Consider the following 24,402-nt stretch of genomic DNA (forward strand, 5'->3'; position numbering starts at 1 on the left):
CAGACAGTAGCTCCCAAATATGAGGAAAATATATAAATACCATTAACTGGAAACCCAATTGATCTGACCATTGTCTATTCATATTTAGCACAGGAGCCTGTGTGACGTCTGTGTCCTAATTTCATCTGCTCTACTCCTACCTTCGGGTTCCTGTTTAGTAATCTTTTTTGTCCTGCTTTATATCTTATCACCTTTAGCACCAAGTTACAGATGCTACCATGAGGCCATCTGACTTCCCTGGGCAGGTGACCTCACCAAATGTGTCCCAGAACCTAACTTTCCCAGATTTCTGCCCCACCATGGAAAGACAGAAAGAGGCTAGGGGTGTGGAGCCACCTGTTAACACCCATGTCCAGTGGAGAAGCAGTTGCATAAACGAGAACACCCACCTTCTGCACCCATAAAGATCTTTGGTCCATACTCCCAGAGGGATAAAAAATAGGAAAGTGGGAGTCAGGGTGCCAGTGCAGCGGGTTAAGTGCATGTGGCACAAAATGCAATGACAAAAGAATCCAAGTTCAAGCCACCAGCTCCCCACCTGCCGGGGAACTGCTTCATAGGCAGTGAAACAGGTCTGCAGGTGAAGAGCACTTGAACAACTGAATGTTTTACTACATAGTTTACATTTATAGGGTTTCTCTCCACTGTGAAATATTTCATGTGTCCGAAGATTACTGGAAAAACTAAATGTTTTACTATACAGTTTACATTCATAGGGTTTCTCTCCACTGAGTTCTTTCATGTGTCCGAAGATTACTGGATTGCCTGAATGTTTTACTACACAATTTGCATTCATAGGGTTTCTCTCCACAGTAAATTCTTTCATGTGTCTGAAGACTATTGGAAGAACTTTATGTTTTACTACACAGTTTACATTCATAGGGTTTCTCTCCACTGTAAGTTCTTTCATTTGCCTGAAGATGACTTAAACAACTAAATGTTTTAGTACACTGTTTACATTTATAGGGTTTCTCTCCACTGTGAGTTCTTTCATGTTCCTTAAGATTACTGGATTGCCTGAATGTTTTACTACATTTTTATATTCATAGGGTTTTTCTCCACTGTGAATTCTTTTATGTGCCCAAAGACTACTGGAACAATTGAATGTTTTTTATATAGTTTACATTCATAGGGTTTCTCTCCATTGTAAATTCTTGTTTTTGAAGATTACTATAATAAGTGAATAATTTGTTGTATACTTCACATTCTTAAGAGTTTCTAGCATTCTGACTTTATTGCCCTCAGAGATTTTCACTGCTGTATTACTGTAAAATAATGAACAATTAATGAGATTTTAATGCATAAAACTGTAATTGATTCTATGATCAAGATGCAGGAGATTATTTTACTTAATAAGCCACAAAATCAGATATTAACAATGGATTTCACTAAAAATGCAGACTGAAAAAAATCACAAATATTCAAAATTATAAAATGATCTCCAGGGACTCAGACCGTAGTGCAGTGGGTTAAGCTCACATTGCAAAGCGCAAGGACTGGTTAGGATCCCAGTTCAAGGCCCCAGCTCTCCACCTGAGGGAAGTCGCTTCACAGGCAGTGAAATAGGTCTGAAGGTGTCTCTCTTCCTCCCTATCTCCCCCTTTTCTCTCTATTTCTCTCTGTCTTTATCCAATAACAAATAAAAAATTATTTAAATCTCGAATTAAAAGTAAAGTTTAAAACTTGGTAAAAAGGGGCTGGGCTTGGGAGTTGGGAAGTAGCACAGCAGGGTAAGCACACAGGGCACAAAGTGTAAGGACAGGTTGAAGGATTCCACTTTGAGCCCCTTGTTTCCCACCTGCAGGGGAGTCATTTCATAGGTGGTAAAGCAGGTGTTTAGATGTCTTTCTCTCCCCTTCTCTCCATTTTTCTCTCCTGTCCAAAATCAATGACAGAAACAACAACAACAATAAAACAAGGGCAACAAAAGCGATACAGTAAAAAGAAATAAGAAAACATTTACATGTTATATGTCAAAGGGCTAATCAGCAATATATGTTCTCACACAACTCAGTAGGGTAACATAAGTAACCACAGTAAATGTGCAAAAAGAAATTTATAGTCTCTTTAACCAAGAAGATGTTTAGTCACAGGGCAATCAAAAATAGCTCATGGGAGTTGGGCGGTAGAGCAGTGGGTTAGGTGGAGGTGGCGGTGGAGGTGGTCTGATCCCCGCTCCAGTGGGTTAGGTGGAGGTGGAGGTGGAGGTGGTCTGATCCCCGCTCCAGCTCCCCACCTGTAGGAGAGTTGCTTCATAAGTGGTGAAGAAGTGGTCTGCAGGTGTCTTGTATTTATTAGTAGAGAGAAAAAAAGACATCAGAGGAAGACTCGTGAAGTTCTCCCTTTCATGTCTATCTGTGTTGTCAGGGCTTGAAACTCAATATCTGGGTATGACAAAGTTGCACTTTAAAACACGAGTTATGTCTTGGTAATCAAAATTATTTCACAGGTGCTTTCGGGGGGCATACCAAGTAGAGACCACAAATGATCACCTGAGAGATCCCAGATGGGTTCAAGACCCATCTCTCCAACAACTGTAGAGGAAATTCTCACAATTGTATGGGCTTCACCCCCACCCCCATTTCTCATATCTATTTATCTCTGTATCTATATATATCATGACATTCAAGAATGTTGATATAGAGTCCACGTGAAAATACTAATTGGAAAGTAAGAGTTTGAAGAGTAAGTGGCTGGGCAGAAAGCATAGTGATCATGCACAATAGTTCCATACTTGAGGCTTTTATTCCCAAGCATCACTATAAGCCAGAGTTGAGCAGTACTCTGGTCAGTCTCTCTTCTTTTCATTACAGAACCTACTCAGAGCTTTAACTGTAACAGCCCAATATGTCCAGTTCAGAATCCCAATGGTAAATGGAGGATGACAGTGGACTATAGAAGAGTTCATGAAAGAACAGGAAAGATGCCAGGTCAATTACCAGATGTAGAAGATATATTTCTTCTTTTTTTTTGTTTATTTATTTTCCCTTTTCTTGTCCTTGTTTTCATTGTTGTTGTGGTTATTATTATTGTTGTTGGATAGGAAAGAGAGAAATGGAGCGAGGAGGGGAAGACAGAGAGGGGAAGAGAAAGATAGACACCTGCAGACCTGCTTCACCGCCTGTGAAGCAACTCCCCTGCAGGTGGGGAGCCAGGGGCTTGAACTGGGATCCTTATGCCAGTCTTTGTGCTTTGCACCACATGCGCTTAACTCGCTGCACTACCGCCCAACTCCCAGAAGATATATTTCTAAGAATTAGGAAGGCTTCACCTAAATGGCTAGCCACCATAGACTTAACTGGCATGTTCTTTGCCATACCTTTAGCACCAGACTCTAGAGAGATTACAACTTTCTCATGGCAGGGGAAGCAATATCAATTTATTTGAGTCCCACAAGAGTACAGAAATAGAAGACCTCCTAGAGTACTCTCCTCCCTACCAACCTCTACCTCCCCCAGTCCCACAGGAACCCTGGCAGCAGGCCAGGACTTATGGAGCCCTCCTCATATGAGAGCCCATACAGCCCAGTGAACCCGCCGATTCAGTGGCGCTGCCCCTCTGAGCCCTAGAACACCTGAACAAGAATGGCAAACAATTGATGCAGTATTGGCCATTTTTCACTAGTGACCTTTATAATTGGAAAATGCAGAACCCTAAGTTTTCAGAAAAACCAGCAGCACTCATTGACCTGTTAGATTCTGTTGTGTTTATCTATCAGCCAACCTGCGACGACTGCCAGCAGCTTTTATAGATTCATTTTACCACGGAAGAAAGAGAAAGGGTCATCTTGGAAGCCTGAAAACTCGTGCCCAGGGTAGATGAGAACCCCACTGTAAATCAGCCCTGATAGATGCCAGTTTCCCTCTGATAAGAATCACCTGGTATTTTAACTCACCTGAAGGTAAGGAGAAGCTCAAGTCTATCGCCAGACTCTAATGGGAGGTTTCTGGGTGGCTGCACACCAACCAACCAATTTGGCCAAGGTTAGTAGTGTGCAACAGGAAAAGACAGAAACCCCAGCTGCCTTCTTAGAAAGAATTATGGAGGCATATCGAATGTTCACTCCCCTAGATCCAGAAGCTTCAGAGAATAACTCAGCAATAATTATGTCCTTTGTAAACCAGGCTGCCCTTGATATCTGGAAAAAAAAAAAACTCCAAAAAATAGATTATCAGATAAATCTTTACAGGAACTACTGGCAGCAGTGAAGAAAGTCTTTAACAACCAAGAGACCCCTAAAGAACGCCCATTAGGAACAATGACAGCAGCTGATAAGCAACAGACTCACAACCTCACTAAGGTATTGTTGACAGCTACTGCAGCACACCCTCAATGGAAAGGCCGAGAGGCCCATCCTCCCTGAGGATTTGAAAAAAGCAGAGGTCCATTCGGGGAGGAACAAAAGAAGCTCCTTAAAGATCAATGTGCATATTGCAAAGAGATTCAGGACACTGGGGCAGAGAGTGTCTGAGAAAAAAAGGGAGACAAAAGGACACTGGGTTTGTATTTTAATTGATACAAGTTTAATTTACTGTTTCTGTCTCTCTCTTTCTACCAGGGCACTGCTCATCTCTGGCTAATGTTGGGTCAGGGAATAGAACCTGGAACCTGAGAGCTTAGGCAGAAACTGTACATCATCTCCCCCACCCTTGTATTTATTTCCACATTTCTTTATTATTTAATTTTTATTTATAAAATGATAATGCTGTGGTCTGGGAGGGGTTGCACAGTGGTTAAGTAACTAGACTCTCAAGCATGAGGTCCTGGGTTCAACCCCTGGCAGCACATGTACCAGAGTGATGTCTGGCTCTTTCTATCTCTCCTAACTTTCTCATTAATAAAATAAACAAAATCTTTTAAAAAAATGGAATGCTGACCAGACCATAGGATATCAAGGGTACAATTCCATACAGTTTCCACCACAAGAATGGCATATCCCATCCTCTCCCCTGATAGTTTTCCTATATTCTTTATCCCTCTGAGAGTATGGACCCAGGGTCATTACGGGGTCCAAAAGGTGGAAGGTCTGGCTTCCCCAGTGAACATGGCCATACTCACAGCCTGTCTACCTCTTTTTGTAGTGGGGCAGAGCTCCTGGGAAGCAGGACTCTCTTATTTTAATTTTTGTAATTATTTTAATGAGAGAAACCAGCATAGTGCTCAGCTGTGGCTTATCTTGATGCTTTGGGTTGAAAGCCTCAAGTATGGAAATATTTTGCATAACCAATATGCTATCTCCCCAGCCACTTACTCTTAAAACTATTAACATTCCATTTAGTATTATCACTGGGACTCAATGTCATCATTCTTGAATGTCACATTATATATAGATACAGATATAAATAGAGAAAAGAAATGGGTGGTGAAGCACATATAATTGTGAGACTTCCCTCTACAGCTGTTGGAGAGATGGGTCTTGAACCCATCTGGGATCTCTCAGGTGATCATTTGTGGTCTCTACTTGGTATGTCCCAGAAAGTGCCTGTGAAATAATTTTTGAATACCAAGACATAACTCATGTTGTAAAGTGAAACTTTGTCATACCGGGATATTGAGTTTCAAGCCCTGACAACACAGATAGACATGGAAAGGGAAACTTCCTGGGTGTTACTCTGGTGTCTTTCCTTTTTTTTTTTTTTTTTTTTTTTGTCTAGTCTTCTCACTAGAGAAAATAAATAAATAACATTGTTCCACCAGGAATAGTGGAATCATGCACAAATAAGCTTCAATAGAATACATACTTCCTAATGTTGAGAGGCTTCACTTTTCTCTCTTTTTTTAATTTAAAATTTTATTTTATTTACAAAAAGGGATAGAACTCCACACAATTACCATGCAAGGTCATTGTGAGATGCAGAAGGTGGAAAGTTTGCCTTCTGGAATCCCCACTGAACATGGGTGTTGACAGGTCGATCCATACTCCCACCCTGCCTCTCTCTTTTCCCTAATGGGTTGTGGTTCTGTGGAATTAATGCTATAGAACAGATTGTTGAAGTTGTTTATTTTAGTTATATTTCATATTTTATAGTCTGTGGCTATACTTTTTTCCCCCTGAACCTGAAATCTGATATGCAGCTGGATCCAAGTTATTCTCTAGGTAGATGATGTCATGGCTGGAGAAAGGACAGAGAGTCACTCCCAAATTTGGGAAAGGTGTATAAGTATTGTTGACTGTAAACCCCATCAACTTGACATGATCTGTGGCCCATATTCAGCTTAGGAGCCTATGTGACTTCTACATCCCTGTAGATCCTTAGCTCACATTCTGTGGTCATGAGTAGAAAGGTACCAAGCTAGCCTAATATCAGGACCCATCTTCCTCAGGTGGTAGATAGAGTATGTTGTCCAGCCTCCCTTTGGAGGATGGAACATTCTCTACCATTGATGAACCAAGTAGAGGGCAAGGTCCTATGGGGGCCCACAAAGGAGTCTATTTTGTTGTTTCTGATAGAGATGAGTGGTATCAGAAGTTCTCACCATAGCAATCAGGTGAGAGAAAGGAATCAAAGGAACACAGATTGGAAGGGAAGAAGTCAAGCTCTCACTGTTGTAGTTGATATGATTGCATGGAAAAACATAAAAATGAGCCAGGTGGTGGCGCACCTGTTTGAGTACAAATGTAACAATGTGCAAGGATCCAGGTTCAAGCCCTCCGGTCCCCACCTGGAAGGGGAGAGCTTCACAAGTGGCAAAGCAGAGCTTCAGGTGTCTCTCTGTCTCTCTCCATCTCTATCAACCCAAAGAAGAGGATATCCAGAATTCACTCCCATTCCCTGTTGCAGCAATATTAATAAAATACCTAGAAATAAACCTGACCAAAGAAGTGAAAGACCTGTACACTGGAAACTGAGTCAGTATTCAAAGAAATAGAAAGTGATAGGGGCTGGGTGGTGGCACACCTGATTGAGTGCACATTTACAGTGTGCAAGGAACCAGGTTTGAGTCCCAGTCCCCACCAGCAGGGGGAAAGCTTCACAAGTGGGGAAGCAGAACTGCAGGTGCCTCCCTGTCTCTTTTCCTCTATACCCCCCTTTTCTCTCAATTTCTGGCTGTCCCTAGATAAAAAAATAAATAAAATATTTTTATAAAAAAGAAATAGATAATGATAATAACAAATCAGTGGGACTACATCAAATTGAAAATTGCACAGCCAAAGAAACTATCACACAAACAGACTGCTCACAGAATGGGAGAAGAGCTTCACATGCCATACATCACACAAGAGACTAATAACCAAAATAAACAAAGAGCTCAGCAAACTCAGTAACAAAAAAGCAAATGACAACATCCAAAAATGGGCAGAAGACAGGAACAGAATATTCACAACAGAAGAAATCCAAAAGGCTAAACAAACACATGAAAAATTGCTCCAGGTCAGGCATCACACTCCCAGATCTCAAACTGTATTATAGGGCCATTTTCATCAAAACTGCTTGGTACTGGAACATGAACAGACACACTGACCAGTGGAATAGAATTGAGAGCCCAGAAATGAGGTCCCACACCTATGGACATCTAATCTTTGACAAAGGGGCCCAGACTATTACATGGGGAAAGCAGAGTCTCTTCAACAAATAGTGTTGGAAACAATGGGTTGAAACATGCAGAAGAATGAAACTGAATCACTGTATTTCACCAAATACTAAAGCAAATTCCAAGTGGATCAAGGACTTGGATGTTAGACCACAAACTATCAAATACTTAGAGGAAAATATTGGAAGAACTTTTTTCCGCATTAATTTTAAAGATATTTTCAATGAAACGAATCCAATTACAAAGAAGACTAAGGCAAGTATAAACCTATGGGACTACATCAAATTAAAAAGCTTCTTCACAGCAAAAGAAACCACTACCAACACCAAGAGACCCCTCACAGAATGGGAGAAGATCTTTACATGCCATACATCAGATAAGAGTTTAATAACCAACATTTATAAAGAGCTTGCCAGACTCACCAAGACAACAAATAACCCCATCCAAAAATGGGGGAGGACTTGGACAGAATATTCACCACAGAAGAGATCCAAAAGCCTGAGAAACACATGAAAAAAATGCTCAAGACAACAATGAGATATCACTTCACTCCTGTGAGAATGTCATACATCAGAAAAGGTAACAGCAGCAAATGCTGGAGAGGGTGTGGGGTCAAAGGAACCCTCCTGCACTGCTGGTGGGAATGTCAATTGGTCCAACCTCTGTGGAGAACAGTCTGGAGAACTCTCAGAAGGCTAGAAGTGGACCTACCCTATGACCCTGCAATTCCTCTCCTGGGGATATATCCTAAGGAGATATATATATATATATATAACACATCCATCCAAAAAGATCTGTGTACACATATGTTCTTGGCAGCACAATTTGTAATAGCCAAAACCTGGAAGCAACCCAGGTGTCCAACAACAGATGATTGGTTGAGCAAGTTGTGGTATATATACACAATGGAATACTACTCAGCTGTAAAAAATGGTGACTTCACCATTTTCAGCCGATCTTGGATGGACCTTGAAAAAATCATGTTGAGTGAAATAAGTCAGAAACAAAAGGATGAATATGGGATGATCTCACTCTCAGGCCGAAGTTGAGAAACAAGATTAGAAAAGAAAACACAAGTAGAACCTGATATGGAATTGGTGTATTGCACCAAAGTAAAAGACTCTAGGGTGGGGAGAATACAGGTCCATGAAAGATGATGAATGACAAGGTAGGGGTTGTATTGTTAAAGGGGAATCTGGGGAATATTATGAATGTACAAACTATTGTATTTACTGTTGAATGTAAAACATTAATTCCCTAATAAAGAAATAAATTATTTAAAAAAATTGCTCCATGTCACTGATTGCCGGGATAGCCTGAGGGTACTTCTTCCTGAGCTAGTGCTCTCTGGGTTGGAGAGAACTCAACTGGAACCGATCTAGGCTGCTGTGTGGGAGAGGGATCAGGAACTTGTGCCGCACTAACTTCGCAGGAGATACACTCTGGAACTCTCGGTGCCGGAAAGCAATTTCCAAGTGTCTTTAATCAGAAGAGCAGCTGTTTTTATACTCTCCAAGTAGGGTGGAAACAGGATGTGATATAGAGAGGGTGGAGAGAAAAATGACTGGTGACAATCAGAGTGTGACAAGGAGAGGATCAGGGTGTGACAAGGAGAGGGGGTGGAGCAAAAACATATCATGAAACAGTGGGGATTGAACCAATGCCCTGGAGGGAGTGTGGTGCTTTATGTAAATGTAAAAGTGATTTATGTAAATAGACCAAAGCTTTGAATGGGATTAAATCTATCCCTATATAGGCATATGGTTAAGCAGAAGCCAGGGGGAGCTGGCATACTATCCAACATCTCTCCCTTTCTTTTTAACTATTTGCCATAGTATCAGGAGTGTGAGGCACTTTGTGAGGCAGGGAGACTGATAAGAGGCACACCTTTTTTTGGGGTTCTACTGTCCCTCCTTGCTCAACCTCTCCGTAGAGAGAGAGAGACTAACAGGATTGACACACCCCTCAGGCTCAAGCCCTTCCAAGCTCAACCATATCCTCACAATTCCCCAACATCTCCCTCTTACTTAATGGCCATATATAACTGGGTCAATGTCTGTAAAAGGCTTCATCTCTGTCAGGGGAATAGCAGTGTAGGGGTGAACAGAAACCTGTTGGGAAGAAAGCAGAATGATAGCGTGTAAGTGTTTTCAAAAAGAACTAGCACAAGACAGGGAGGGATAAGTAAGAGTAGAAAGAGACAGAGTGAGCTTGATGGATGGAGGAGTGGGGGCCTGATAAGCCGAGGTGCTAGAGGGGTGATCTGGCATTGCAAAATCCCGAGTCAGCTGGCAGAAAGTTCTATGAACTGCTACAGTCATTCTTCAAGAAGTCCAGCAGTATAAAGGGAGTGTCCAGCAAGTTCTATAGAAGCATCAGTCCAATGTCAATGGCCAGGAAATAAATGCCACACGTCTATCTTGATGGAGGAGGACGGCCACTGGAACTTTTCTTCTCTGTAGAGAGTGACCTGGAACCGCCAAAACATGATGGGCGAAACAGAAGCAGGAAGAGCAGACACCGATGGTTGAGAGAAAGGCAGTAGGAAAGTCTTGTCCTTTGGAGTCTGTGAATCAGGTTCTCCAGATCGTGTCAGGTCACATCATGGGTTTCGGGGGATGGCTGTAATTGTGGGTGATGTCAGAGGTCAGGGGTCAGGGGTCCAAGATGGATTTCTGGGGATTCTATATGAGCAGATGCTTCTTTATGCGAAGGCTTGTCATTGCTGTAGTCGATTACTTATGAAAAAACTTTGTAACAAATTAGAAGTTTACTACAATTGATAACTCAATGATTATAATTGGTTTAGGTATCTTTATAATTTCGTGTAAAGGTCATCTTATGTGACCTCATGTAGCAGTCTCTATATAGCAAAATTTTCATACCGAATTTAAGTCACATATATTCATTCTTAACTATTTTTACATTGGGTTTTTAAACAAACTCAGGTTACTAGAGTTAACACATTTTACTGACAATTTTTTTTGGTACATTTACAATATCAGATTGATGCCAAATTTGTTGTGGATTAATTTCCACAAGATAGCTTACAGGACATTTTTGGGGGCTCTCCAAAAATGTCCTGTATAGAGGATTTGTATTTTAACTTAGGAGATGATGAATTGTCACATTGAATATTTAGAGTTTTACCTTAAACACTCAGTTACTTTAATGAATTGATTTTACCTCTTCTCGTAAAAATGTAGCCTCGAAGTTACAATTTAACTGTTAAGTTAATGTTTACCAAACTTGAAACACGCATATTAAACATATAGTTTATAACACACAGGAGGAGAAAAACTTGTAAATAAGATATATCATTTCAAATGTGAATTTAGATCTACTGTCATAGTTGAACCATCTTTACTCACACAGTTTAAGACTAAACATTTCATATTGATATCAAGACTTAAAAAAGAAATCAAAAGGGGGAATGAACAATTTTTGGACTGTTTCTGGACGTCTCCAGAAACCATGGCTGCGTCCAGCCGTTTTATATGAAGTCAGTTAACTTTCAGAGTACTCTGAGCACAATGGGTCATACAAAAATTTTGGTCACTCAACTTACTCAATTTTTTTTTTTTCACTCACTCACAAAACACAACTGGCCAGTCATAGCATAAGACATTCATTCGGGTGCTTATATTAGCTATTAAAGGCTGAAAGCGTCCGGTAGTCCCTTCTGGATCTTCCCACACAAGGGAATCTCGTGTGCGGAATGCCTGAGTCAATCCTCCAACACCATGTAAGCGTGGTCCTGGGAGGAGTTCCCAACTCTGGGGAACCTCTGCTTGTCTTAATATTGTCTTCTCTGCTCCCGTGTCAATCAAACACTTAAAAGGAATATTACCAATCTTTACTGTCATAGTTGGGTGACCCCTTTCTAAAACAGGGGTGGTCTATAAAATCTCAGGCTCCAAATTCGAGCTGTTCTCTTGCTCCAGCCGGTTATTTCTATGCTGGAAGTTCCCACATACTGCGGGTTCCTCCTTCTGCTCACCCACTGTTATTGTTACTTGGCATGGTGGGTGTAGTGACGGATTGGGTCCCAAGCTGGGCTTCTGTTTGTGGAAGAAGGGCACAGCACCAAGCGGGCGACCTGCTTCCTTCCCTCTTGGGGGCAGGGCTAAGGGAAGCCCCACACCTAGTTTAAATCCCTGTTTACATTTGGCAGAGGCGTGCCATTCCTACGGAACCTTGACCAACAATCTCTCCTCCAGTGAAATCCTTTCTGGCATCTGGGACAAGGCATTCGTGGTCTCTGATTCCCTGTCTGGAGGCAGGGTTGCCCTGTCTGGAGGTGGGGTTGCCCTGACTGGAGGCGGGGTCGCGGTCTATTTTCTGGACATTGGTTACGCCAATGCCCTTGGCGACCGCACTGAAAGCAAGCCCCTTTTTGCTTATGTAAGGTAGCTGCATAGGCCTGTAACATAGGTCCTTGAAAAGAGCTTGATCTGAGATCCTGTGTAGCTATAATCCAAGTATCTGGGTGTTCATTTCTAAGAGAGATACAGGCCTGTCGAAAATGTGGAAGCATTCCATCCCAGACTATGGATCGCAGGAGGAGAAAACGAGCGTCAGGATTATAAATCTTCCTTTCCAAACTCGACTGGACCTTGGCAATGAATTTAGCGAGGGATTCATCAGGTTCTTGTTGAAGGGAGAGAATGGGGGCTGAGGCTGCTCCCATGGGTGGTGTTAATCACTCCCATGCTTTTAATGCACACAGGCGTACCTGATCAAAATATCCCAGTGGAAACTTGGCTTCCGCCTGTTGAATCCCTGTTTCTAATTGGCCTGTTCCAAACAATGCATCAAAATTACCCTCTGGCTGATTTTGAATATTTTTCCACGATTGTTGTAAACATTCATCGCGAAAGAATGCCTCCCATTGCAGGAAGAGGGGGCCTGGGAGCGTAGCGCGAGTTACATCCCTCCAATCTTGGGGGGTATTAAGGTTCTGAAGCAGGCCTTATAAAATGGACCTGGTCCATGGGGCATGAACACCGTCATCCTTGATAGGCTGGCGTAGTGCCTTCAGGTCTGTGGCGGAATATGGATACCAGGCCTGAGGTTTTTGTCTATTGGGAGCAACATTGACCGGAAATGTGTGGACTTGCTCTGATAAGTGTGTAGCGGTAGGAGGAGTCACCAAAGTGGAAGCTTCTGGACAATTGGCCGAAGAAGTGGTTTTGGAGGCTACAGGAGAATTCGGACATGTGTCTGTCAAAACAGGGGTGGGCAAAGAAGCAGCCGTGGAGGCAGCAGGAGGTTCCGGACATGTGTCTGCCAAAATGGGGGTGGCCAAAGAAGTGGCTGTGGAGTCCAAAGGGGAATTCAGACATGTGTCTGCCAAAATAGGGGCCTCAGGGCAAGATGCCAAAATAGGGGCCTCAGGGGAAGATGCAGAGGAATTAGGGTGGGTCAGGATCACGACAGGCCTTTGCTTCTTCTTGTTTTTAAGGTGCTGGTTAAGTTCTATGATCACTTCCTTTATCTTTTGGACCTCAGCCTCTAGGTCCTTAAGCCTTTTGAGAGGTTTCCCTATATATCCCTTAAAAGCTGCTATGATGATCAACAGGATATAAGGTGCAGCCCCGAGAAAAATGTCCCAGATATATAAAAATTGTATACTGTAAAAAGAATGCAGAATTTGGAAAAGATTATCCATGGTAGAGAGATCTCAGGAAAACAATAAGAAAGAAAAAAATCACAGTGCCTTAACATAATATTGCAGATACCCAAAAGGTGTGTACTTATCTAGGATGTCTTCTTATAAATCTGCTCCTTAAGTGTCCCTGTTCTGGGCACCAGATGCCGGGATAGCCTGAGGGTACTTCTTCCTGAGCTAGTGCTCTCTGGGTTGGAGAGAACTCAACTGGAGCCGATCTAGGCTGCTGTGTGGGAGAGGGATCAGGAACTTGTGCCACACAAACTTCGCAGGAGATACACTCTGGAACTCTCGGAGCCGGAAAGCAATTTCCAAGTGTCTTTAATCAGAAGAGCAGCTGTTTTTATACTCTCCAAGTAGGGTGGAAACAGGATGTGATATAGAGAGGGTGGAGAGAAAAATGACTGGTGACAATCAGAGTGTGACAAGGAGAGGATCAGGGTGTGACAAGGAGAGGGGGTGGAGCAAAAACATATCATGAAACAGTGGGGATTGAACCAATGCCCTGGAGGGAGTGTGGTGCTTTATGTAAATGTAAAAGTGATTTATGTAAATAGACCAAAGCTTTGAATGGGAATAAATCTATCCCTATATAGGCATATGGTTAAGCAGAAGCCAGGGGGAGCTGGCATACTATCCAACAACTGATTGTCAACGAAATGCAAAGAAAGACAACTTTGAGATAGCACCTCACCCCTGTGAGAATGGCAAACATCAAAAAGGACAGCAGCAACAAATGCTGGAGAGGCTGTGGGGACAGAGGAACCCTTCTGCACTGCTGGTGGGAATGTAAATTGGTCCTACCTCTCTGGAGAGCAGTCTGGAGAAGTCTCACAAGGCTAGCCATGGACCTTCCATATGACCCAGTAATTCCTCTCTTGGAGATATACCCCAGGGACACCATAAGACCCAACTAAAAAGATATATGTGCTCTTATGTGCATAGCAGCACAATTTGTTCATAGCAGCACAATTCCTGATTATGAAAACCTGGGAGCAACCCAGGGCCCACCACAGATGAGTGGCTGAGAAAGCTGTGGTATATATGCACAATGGAGTACTATGCAGCTATTAAGAAAAGCTAACCCACCTTTTTGACTCATCTTGGATGGAGCTCAAACGAATTTTCTTTCTTTTTTAAAGATTTGTTAAATGTTTATTTAATAAAGGATTGAGACAGAAGTGGATGGGGCAGGGGAGATAGAAAGGGAGAGACAAAGAGAAACCTGCAGCCCTGCTTCACAATTCATGAAGCTTTCCTTCTGTAGGTGTGGACAGGAGGCTTGAACTGGTTCTTTGAACACTATAAAGTGAACACTTAACCAAGTGTGCCACCCTTGACACCCTACCTAGCCTTCTTCTCCCAGCATTTTATAGGGGATGAACAATTCTTATGTTGATTAGTAGCATAGAACTGTTGAAAATGTTTTAGTTTTTGAAGATAAAAAAATGGCATTGATCCAGTATTCCTACTGAGTTAGATGTCTGTCCCAGGATATCAGAGACCTAACAAAATTCTGCTTAGTTTCCATGTGTGCTTTTTCTAAGCTTTGTCTAAGATATTATAAAATTCAGTAAATCTAGAAATGGGTATTAAACCCAAATTACTCTTTTTTTTAAATGAAAATTTATTGTTACAATATATAGGTAGAAGTAGATAAAGAAATTATCTTTAGTGATCTCTTTTCTGTAGCTCGTTCCCTTACTCCTCTGGTTGGTCTTGGGGTGAAGTGGGAAAGAGTCAGACTTACAGCCCATGCACCAACCCCATGTTTCCTTTGTCCTTTCCAGCCTCAGTTTTCCATCCTCAGGACACTTCCTTGGCTCCTTAGAGCTCTCCTACATTCTTCCTCTGCCACTGGCCTGGAAATCCTACCCTCACTTGAAATTCCCAGGTTTAAAGCAGCCTCCTAGGAGAAATTACTCCAGGTTTGTCTTCAAGCTGCCATCTTGGCTCCATCCACGCCCTCCCCACCCCATGTCACTGTTTTAATACAGATCTCTGAGCAGTACTTAGGTGAGGCTTGAATTAAATAAGAAAAATAATAGATGTTCTACTAGATTTTTTAAACCTATTTTAAATGTATTTTATTTTCCTTTTTTGTTCCCCTTGTTTTATAAATTGTAGTTATTGATGTCATCATTGTTGGATAGAAAAGAGAGAAATGGAGAGAGAAGGGGAAGCCTGTGGGGAAGAGAAAGACACCTGCAGACCTGCTTCATCACCTGTGCAGAGACTCCCCTGCAGGTGGGGAGGCAAGGGCTCAAACCTGGATCCTTAGGCTGGTCCCTGAGCTTCTCGCCACATGTGCTTAACGACTCCTGTTTTCCTAGATGATTGTGAATGCTTTTGTTGAATAAAAATTAAAATGTTGGAAAGAGATGTCAGTAGAATTTGTGGGCTTTGTCATGGTCCTAATAGGCAGGATAACTCACTACATGTTTCCATAACCTCGTCTGTTTACATTGCACAGCTAGGGTATTGTACCTTGTATTCACTACAGTATCTTCCTTCTAGGGGTTATACTGTCCAATAAAGAGGTTGTGCTGCTAGATTTAAACAGTCTCTCAAGTTATTTCTGTGATTTATCTTTCATTTTCTGGCCATAAACACATTCAGGGTAAGATGGCAGTTTCTTGGGTAAGTTGACATCAAATTCTGTTTCTTATTCCTCTTGAATAAGTTGTATTTTAATTAATACATGTTTAATTTATTGTTTCTGTTTTTCCAATCATATTTCTTTTCTTATCTCTGTCTCTCTCTTTCTGTAAGGGCACTGATCATCACTGGCTAATGTTGGGTCAGGGAATAGAACCTGGAACCTGAGAGCCTCAGGTAGAAACTTGATGTTATTCCTCTCCTCTCCTCTCCTGGATCAACTAGGAATACCAAAGGAGACCACCCGGGACTGAAACAAGACAGAAACTTGATGTTATCTACCGAACTCTTGTATTTCTCTTTTCACTTACTCTTTTTTTATTATTTAATTTTTATTTATAAAATGGAAACACTGACAAAACCATAGGAGAAGAGGGTTATAATTCCATACCGTTCCCACCACCAGAATGCCATATTCCCTCCCCTACCCTGATAGCTTTTCTATATTCTATATCCTCTGGGAGTATGGACCCAGGGTCATTATGGAGTCCAGAAGGTGGAAGGTCTGGCTTCTGTAATTACTTCCCCACTGAACATGGACATTGATAGGTCAATCCATACTCCCAGCCTGTCTGTCTCACTATTTTGCTAGTGGGATAGAGCTCTGGGGAAGCAGGACTCTCTTAGTTAATTTTTTTAATGTTTTATATTTATTTATTTATTCCCTTTTGTTGCCCTTGTTTTCTTGTTGTAGTTATTGTTGTTGTCATTGTTGGATAGGATAGAGAGAAATGGAGAGAGGTGGGGAAGACAGGGGGGGGGAGGGAAGGTAGACACCTGCAGACCTGCTTCACCATCTGTGAAGCGAATTCCCTGCAGGTGGGGAGCCTGGGGTTTGAACAGGTTCCTTACACTGGTCCTTGAGCTTCATGCCACCTGTGCTTAACCTGCTGTGCTACCGCCTGATTCCCATTAATTTTTTTATTATTGATTTGAATGAGATATAGAGACTGATCAGAGTACTGCTCAATTCTGGCTTATCTTGATGCTGGGGATTGAAAGCCTCAAGTATGGAAGTATTTTGCATAACCACTATGCTATCTCCACAGCCACTTACTCTTAAAACTAATTTTCCTATTAGTATTATCACTGGGACTCAGTGTCACCATTCTCGAATGACAAGTTATATAGATATATAGCTACAGAAATAAACAGATACAAGAAGTGGGGGTGGTGGTGAAGCACATATAATTGTGAGACTTCCCTCTACAGCTGTTGGAAAGATGATTCTTGATTCTTGAACCCATCTGAGTTCACACAGGTGATCATTTATGGTTTCCAATGGTATGCCACCAGAAAGACCCTGTGAAATAATATTTGACTACATAGACATAACTCGTGTTGTAAAGCACAACTTTGTCATACCCAGATTCTGAGTTTCAATCCCTAAAAACACATATAGAACTTTATGGGTGTTACTCTGGAGTCTTTCCATTTTTGTCCGGTCTAATCTTCTCTCTAGAGAAAATAAATAAATAAAATCATTCCACCAGGATAATGGAATCATGCACAAATGAGGTTCATTAGAATACATACTTCCTAATATTCAGAGTCTTGGTTTTCTGTCTCTTTTTAATTTTATTTTTTAGTTATGAAAAGGAAACACTGAAAAAAACCATAGGATAAGAGGGATTAAACTCCACACAATTCCCACCACTAGAAATCTATATCCATCCCCTCCCCTGATAGCTTTCCCCATCCAAAAATGGGCAGAAGATAGGAACAGAATATTCACAACAGAAGAAATCCAAAAGGCTAACAAACACGAGAAAAATTGCTCCAGATCACTGATTGTCAACGAAATGTAAATAAAAACAACTTTGAGATAGCACCTCACCCCTGTGAGAATGGCAAACATCAAAAAGGATAGCAGCAACAAATGCTGGAGTGGCTGTCTGGACAGAGGAACCCTTCTGCACTGCTGGTGGGAATGTAAATTGGTCCAGCCTCTCTGGAGAGCAGTCTGGAGAACTCTCACGAGGCTAGACATGGACCCAGTAATTCCTCTCTTGGAGATATACCCCAAGGACACCATAAGACCCAACTAAAAAGATATGTGTACACCTATGTTCATAGCAGTACAATTCATAATAGTGTAAACCTGGGAGCAACCCAGGGGCCCAACAACAGATGAGTGGCTGAGAAAGCTGTGGTATATATACACAATTGACACTATACAGCTATTAAGAACAGTGAGCCCACCTTCTCTGACCCATCTTGGATGGAGCTAAAAGGAATTTTCTTTCTTTTTTAAAGTATAATTTTAAAATAATATTTATTTATTTAATAAAGGATTGAGACAGGGAGAAATGGATGGGGTAGGGGAGATAGGGAGAGACATAGAGAGAAACCTGCAGCCCTGCTTCACATTAGATGAAGATTGCCTCTTCTAGGTGGGGTCAAGGGGCTTGAACTGGTTCTTTGAACACTACAAACTGAACACTTAAAGATGTGTGACACCACTTGACTCCCTAGCCTTCTTTTTCTTTCTACCCAGCATTCTTTTAAAGAGTTTTAAAAAAATATTTATTTTTCTTTTTTTGCCGTTGTTTTATTGTTGTACTTATTATTGTTGTTGTTAATTGATGTTGACTTATTGTTGGATAGGACGGACAGAAATGGAGATATCGGAGAGGAAGACAGAGGGGGAGAGAAAGACAAGACACCTGCAGACCTGCTTCACCACCTGTCAAGCGACTCCCCTGCAGGTGCGGAGCCGGGGGCTTGAACTGGCATCCTTACTCCAATCCTTGAGCTCTGCACCATGTGCACTTAAAGCGTTGTGCTACAACCCAACTCTCTCTACCCAGCATTCTGTGTGGGATCAACAATTCTTTGTTAATTATTCTTTTAGTATTTATTTACTTATTTCGTTTTTATTTTCCTTGTTTTTATTGTTCTTGTAGTTATTGTTGTTGTTGATGTAGTTTTTGGATAGTACAGAGAAATGGAGAGAGGCGGGGAAGACAGAGACGGGGAGAAAAAAATAGACATCTGTAGACCTGCTTCACCACCTGTGAAGCGACTCCCCTGCAAGTGGGGATCCAGGGACTCAAACGGGGATCCTGATGCTGGTAGTTTTTACCAATTTTTATCTTATTTGTTTATTGGATAGCAACAGCCAGAAATCTAAAGGAAGGGAAAGAGAAAGAGAGACATCTGCAGTCCTTCTTCAGCACTTGCAAAGCTTTCCCCCTGCAGTTGGGGGACAGGGGGCTCAAACCAGGTCCTTACTTATTGTAGCTTGTGTTCTCTGTCTGCTGCGCCACAGCACATTCCCACCTTTTTTTAAAGTATTTTTAAAAATATTTATTCTCTTTTGTTGCCCTTGTTGTTTTATTGTTGTTGTTATAGCTATCATTGATTTTGGATAGGACAGAGAAAAAATGGAGAGAAGAGGAGAAAAAGATAGACACCTGAAGACCTGCTTTACCACCATTGAAGCGACTCCCTTGCAGTTGGGAAGCCATTGGCTCAAACTGGAAGTCTGAAACCTGTCCTTACACTTCGTACCATGTGTGCTTAACCTGCTGTGCTACCTCCTGACTCCCCAGCCCAGACAATTTTAACCAATTTTTTAACTTTACTTTTAATTCGAGATTTAAAAAAATTATTGGATACAGAGAGAAATTGAGAGAGAAGGGAAGATAAAGAGGAAGAGAGACACCTTCAGACCTGCTTCACTGCCTGTGAAGGGACTCCCCTGAAGGTGGAGAGCTGGGGGTTGAACTGGGATCCTAACCAGTTTTTGCTTTTTGCGCTGTGTGTGCTTAACCCACTGTGCTAGCGCACAACTCTCTGGAGATCTTTTTCTAATTTTGATTATTTGTGTTTTTTTTTTTCAGTATACGTTTTTAGTGAAATTTATTGTTAATGTCTGAGTTTGTGTTTTATTAAGTAAAATTATGTTCTGCATTCTGATAATAGAATCAATTGTATTCATTGAAATGTCATTAATTAATTGTTCATTATTTTACAGTAATACAGCAGTGAAAGTCTCTGAGAACTAAACTTCCCCCAGTCCTGGGACTCTAGGGTAAGGCCCACTTTCCCACATGCTTCTCCAAATTCTTATCAAATAATATTGCATCCACCGATCTCAACATAATCTACACAACAACTGCCACCTCAACATGCTTCAGCTCAGACTGTGTCCAGAGACATCAGGTGTGGAACGACAACCCTTCAACTTCATTACACAAGTAAGACCTTTCCTTTCATAGTATTCTCTAATTCCATCCCAGGTGGTTCACTTCCTAACAAAGTCCCAAAACCTAGATATAGACCCGGTCCCCTGAGATAGAGCATATGTTCACATGTATCCATAAACTAGGGCAGATATATACTTGAAAGCAGTAGTACACTAGAGTTTGCAGTGAGTCCCCCCAACACTTCCTCTCCACTATTCCATCCTTTGGGTCCATGATTCTTCAACAATTTGTTTGGCTTTGTATGTTAACTTTCTTTTCAGCCACCAGGTTCCAGATGCCATCAGGATGTCGGCCAGGCTTCCCTGGACAGACAACACCACCAATGTGTCCTGGAGCTCTGCTTCCCCAGAGACCCACCCTACTAGGGAAAGAGAGAGGCAGACTGGGAGTATGGATCCACCTGTCAACGCCCATGTTCAGCGGGGAAGCAGTTACAGAAGCCAGACCTTCTACCTTCTGCAACCCACAATGACCCTGGGTCCATGCTCCCAGAGGGATAGAGAATGGGAAAGCTATCAGGGGAGGGGGTGGGATATGGAGATTGGGTGGCAGGAATTGTGTGGAGTTGTACCCCTCCAATTCTATGATTTTGTTAATGTCTCCTTTCTTAAATAATAAAAAAGAAAGAAATGTATAAATAAATACAATGGGACAAGGAAGAGACCATAATGGTTATTTATGCAAAGAAACTCTAGTGACTTAGTCTCCAAATCTCAGGTTTAATCCTTTGCACCAGTTTAATTACAGATGATCAGTGCTCTGGTAAGAAAAAAAAAAAAGCGGGGCTGTGTGGTGGTGCACCTGAGCACACGTCACAGTGCAAGGACTCAGGTTCGTCACAGTGCAAGGACTCAGGTTCGAGCTCCCAGGCCCCACCTGCAGGGAGAAAGCTTTGCAAGTGGAGAAGCAGGCCTGCACGTGTCTGTGCCTCTTTCGCTCCGTATGTCTCCTCCCCTCTTGATTTCTTGCTGTCTCTGTTCAATAAATAAGTGAAGATAATTTCAGTCTCATGCCTGTAATGTGCGCTCAGCCAGGTGCACCATCACCTGGCCCCTACTCTCAATTCTCTTTCCTGGTCCAAAATGAATACAAATCAATAAAAATAACAGCTTAGATTTCTCTCATTAAATCACCATGGGGCAGAGTTGCTCACTCATCCATTATCCAGAGCTTCCTGCTCCTTAAAAACCACAAGAAGCCGACCCTGAACCACCAGGCTAGAGAGGCAGCACTGGGCTCCAGGGCAGACATCAATGTTTCCGGGAGTGTCATCTTAGGCCAGCCGCATGGGTTGCTGGGACTTGTAGTTCGCACGGCTCTTCTCCCGGGGCTGACAGGGAGGAGGCGGACTACAGCTCCCGTCAGGCCAAGCGGCGCCAGCGGGGTCCTGCACACACGCGGCTGGTTGGCAGGTTCGAGTTGTACCTGTGAGTCGGCCATGCAGAGTCAGTTGCTAGGCATCAGGTCAGTCACAACTGGTGTGTGTCAGGTGTAGGCTGGAGCCGGGCGAGGCCTCGGCGTGACCGGCCTTAAAGACCTGGGGCTCTGCGTATGTCGGGGAGGTGCGCCAGCCTCGCCTCTGGCCATTCTGCGCCGCCTCCCTGCTGGTCTGGGCCCCGCTTCCCCTCGCATCGCTTTGGGGCCCGCGGAGCTGCGACGAGTTGCGGGGCCCGCGGGGGCGCGGCGTGAGCCGCTGGGGCGGGCGCAGGGTGTCCCGGGCAGGCTCCGGCCGGGCTCCGGCGGGCGACCGGGGGCGCAGACCCGCGGCGGGGAGCGGCGCTGAATGCGGCGGCCTCTGGCCTTGGCCGCGGGCGGACCAGCGCGTCTGCGCAGGCGCGGGGCTGCGGTTCCCGAGTGCTCGCGGCGCCTGCGCGGTTGTGCGGCTGCAGGTGGCCGCCAGCTGCGTGTCTGCGGCCGGGCGGGACTGGCCTGCTGGAGCTGGTCCCGCTGCAGGATCCTGTGCAGCGACTCCGCGGCCGCCTCTCGTGTTGCGGTGCGGCTTAACCCCCTGCACTACTGTCCGACTCACCCCCCCCTTTTTTTTAAGCAGAGCACTGCTCAGCTCTGGCTTATGGTGGTGTAGGGATTGCACCTGGGACTCCAGAGCCTCAGGCATTAGAGTCGCTTTGCATAACCACTGTGCTATCTACTCCCACCCTTCTGTGCAACTTTCTATGAATTTTTACAAGCTGCATTTAAAACAGGCAGAAAGAATTAGAAATATTTCTAAGACATTTTCCTCTTGTGCATTACAACATGCAAATCTAACTCTAAATTGCTTCTCATGACTCTTGACTACTAAATATACTATTGGTGTCTTAATCTCTCCTTAAGCTGGTCAGTGAGCTTTGCGCCATGTGAGCTTAACTTGCTGTTACTGCCCGACTCCAGTTTTACTCAATTTTTGTGGATGCTTTTGCTGAAGAAAAATTAAGAGGTTGAAAGAGATGTCAGTAGAATTTGTGGGCTTTGTCATGGTCCTAATAGGCAGGAAAACTCACTACATGTTTCCAGAACCTCTTCTGTTTCCATTGCACAGCTAGGGTATTGTACCTTGTATTCACTACAGTATCTTCCATCTAGGGGCCATACTGTCCAGTGAAGAGGCTGTGCTGCTAGGTTTAAACAGACTCTCAAGCTACTGGTATGATTGATCTTCCATTTTCTGGCCTGAAAGACATTCAGGGAAAGAGGAAGAGATGGCAGTTTCTTGGGTAAGTCACTTGCCCCACATCAGATTTCTGTTTCTTTTTCCTCTTGAATAAGTTGTATTTTAATTTACACATATTTAATTTACTGTTTCTCTTTTGCCCATCATTTTTATGTATCTCTGTCTTTTTCTTTCACTTTCTGCCAGGGTACTACTCATCCCTGGCTTATATGCCTGGCTTATGGTCATAGAATACAACCTCGAACCTGAGAGCCTCGGGCAGAAACTTTGTTATCGTATCCTCCCTGTATTTCTCTTTTCACTTAAGTCTTTTTTTTCTTTTATTATTTAATTTTTTAAAAGTCTCTTGATTTTTTGAAAATATTTATTTTCCCTTTTGTTGCTCTTGTTGTTTTTTTATTGTTGTTGTCATCATTGTTAGATAGGTCAGAGAGAAATAGAGAAGGGGAATACAGAGAGGGGGAGAGAAACACCTGCAGACCTGCTTCACAGCCAAGGAAGCAACTCCCCTGCAGTTGGGGAGCCGGGGGCTCTAATGTACGTACATACTTGTGCTTGGCGCCATGTGTGCTTAACCTGCTGTGCTACCACCCGACTCCCTATTATTTATTATTTATGTAATGGAAACACAAAACTATAGGATAAGAGGGCTACTATTCCACACACTTCCCACTGCCAGAACTCCATATTCCATCCTCTATACTGATAGCTCTCTTATTCTTTACCCCTCTCGGACTATCGACCCAGTGTCATTTATGGGGTTCAGAAGGTGGAAGGTCATGCGTTTGTAATTGCTTCCCCACTGAACATGGACGTTGACTGGTCAGTCCATACTCCCAACAAGTCTCTATCTTTCTCTAGTGGGGCAGAGCTTTGAGGAAGCAGGATTCGTTTATTTTACATTTTTAAAATTTATTAGTTTTTTAACTTGATTTCTAAATGTTTTTAATTGTCTTTATTTAATTGAATAGAGACAGCTGGAAATTGTTGTAGTTATTGTTGTTGTTACTGATGTCATTGTTGATGCGACAGAGAATGCAGAGGGGGAGAGAAAGACAGACACCTGCAGACCTGCTTCACTGCCAGTGAAGTGACTCCCCTGCAGGTGGGGAGCCGGGACTCGAACCTGGATCTTAAGCTGGTCCTTGTGCTTTGAACCACATGCGTTTAACCCACTGCGCTACCGCCCAGCCCCCTATCAAAAGTCTTTTATAAAGACAAACCTTCATTAAAAAAAAAAGTGGTTGGGGAGGTGGCGCAGTAGCTAAGGAACTGGACTCTCAAGCATGAGGTCCTGAGTTCAATCCCCGGCAGCACATGTACCAGAGTGATGTCTGGCTCTTTATCTCTCTCCTCATACCTTTCTCATTAATAAATAAATAAAATCTTAAAAAAAAAAAAACAAAAAAAGATAAACAATTCTTATCAGTATAGATATGGTAGAATGACATTGCAGACCTACTAAGTAACTTGTACTGGAGAGCCCAGTGAATGTAAAACAGTGGAATCACGATGCTACAATATGTGAATCTTAATTTTTTTCTTGCATAAATTGTATCTGTCTAGTTAAAAGTACATATTCTCTCTAAATTGTCTTTTTGTAAACTTTGTTTACATATTTACTTTCCCTTTTTTGTTGCCCTTGTTTTTTTATTGTT

General features: G+C 42.7%; 1 protein-coding gene and 1 long non-coding RNA gene across 3 annotated transcripts in view; one reads left to right on the forward strand and one right to left on the reverse strand.

Annotated features, from left to right (window-relative positions):
- LOC132542439 (uncharacterized) overlaps window positions 1–21,894 on the reverse strand; it is a 77,167-nt gene extending 55,273 nt beyond the window's left edge. For both annotated transcript variants that reach the window (XR_009553449.1, XR_009553450.1), the window contains exon 1: window positions 20,209–21,894. This is a non-coding gene — a long non-coding RNA (uncharacterized LOC132542439). The remainder of the gene's footprint in view (window positions 1–20,208) is intronic.
- The window catches only part of LOC132542436 (zinc finger protein 709-like), a 112,247-nt gene that overhangs the window by 20,711 nt on the left and 67,134 nt on the right, over window positions 1–24,402 (forward strand). The window lies entirely within an intron of this gene.

The sequence above is a fragment of the Erinaceus europaeus genome, chromosome 13, assembly GCF_950295315.1.
Source record: "Erinaceus europaeus chromosome 13, mEriEur2.1, whole genome shotgun sequence".
Classification (NCBI taxonomy): domain Eukaryota; kingdom Metazoa; phylum Chordata; class Mammalia; order Eulipotyphla; family Erinaceidae; genus Erinaceus; species Erinaceus europaeus.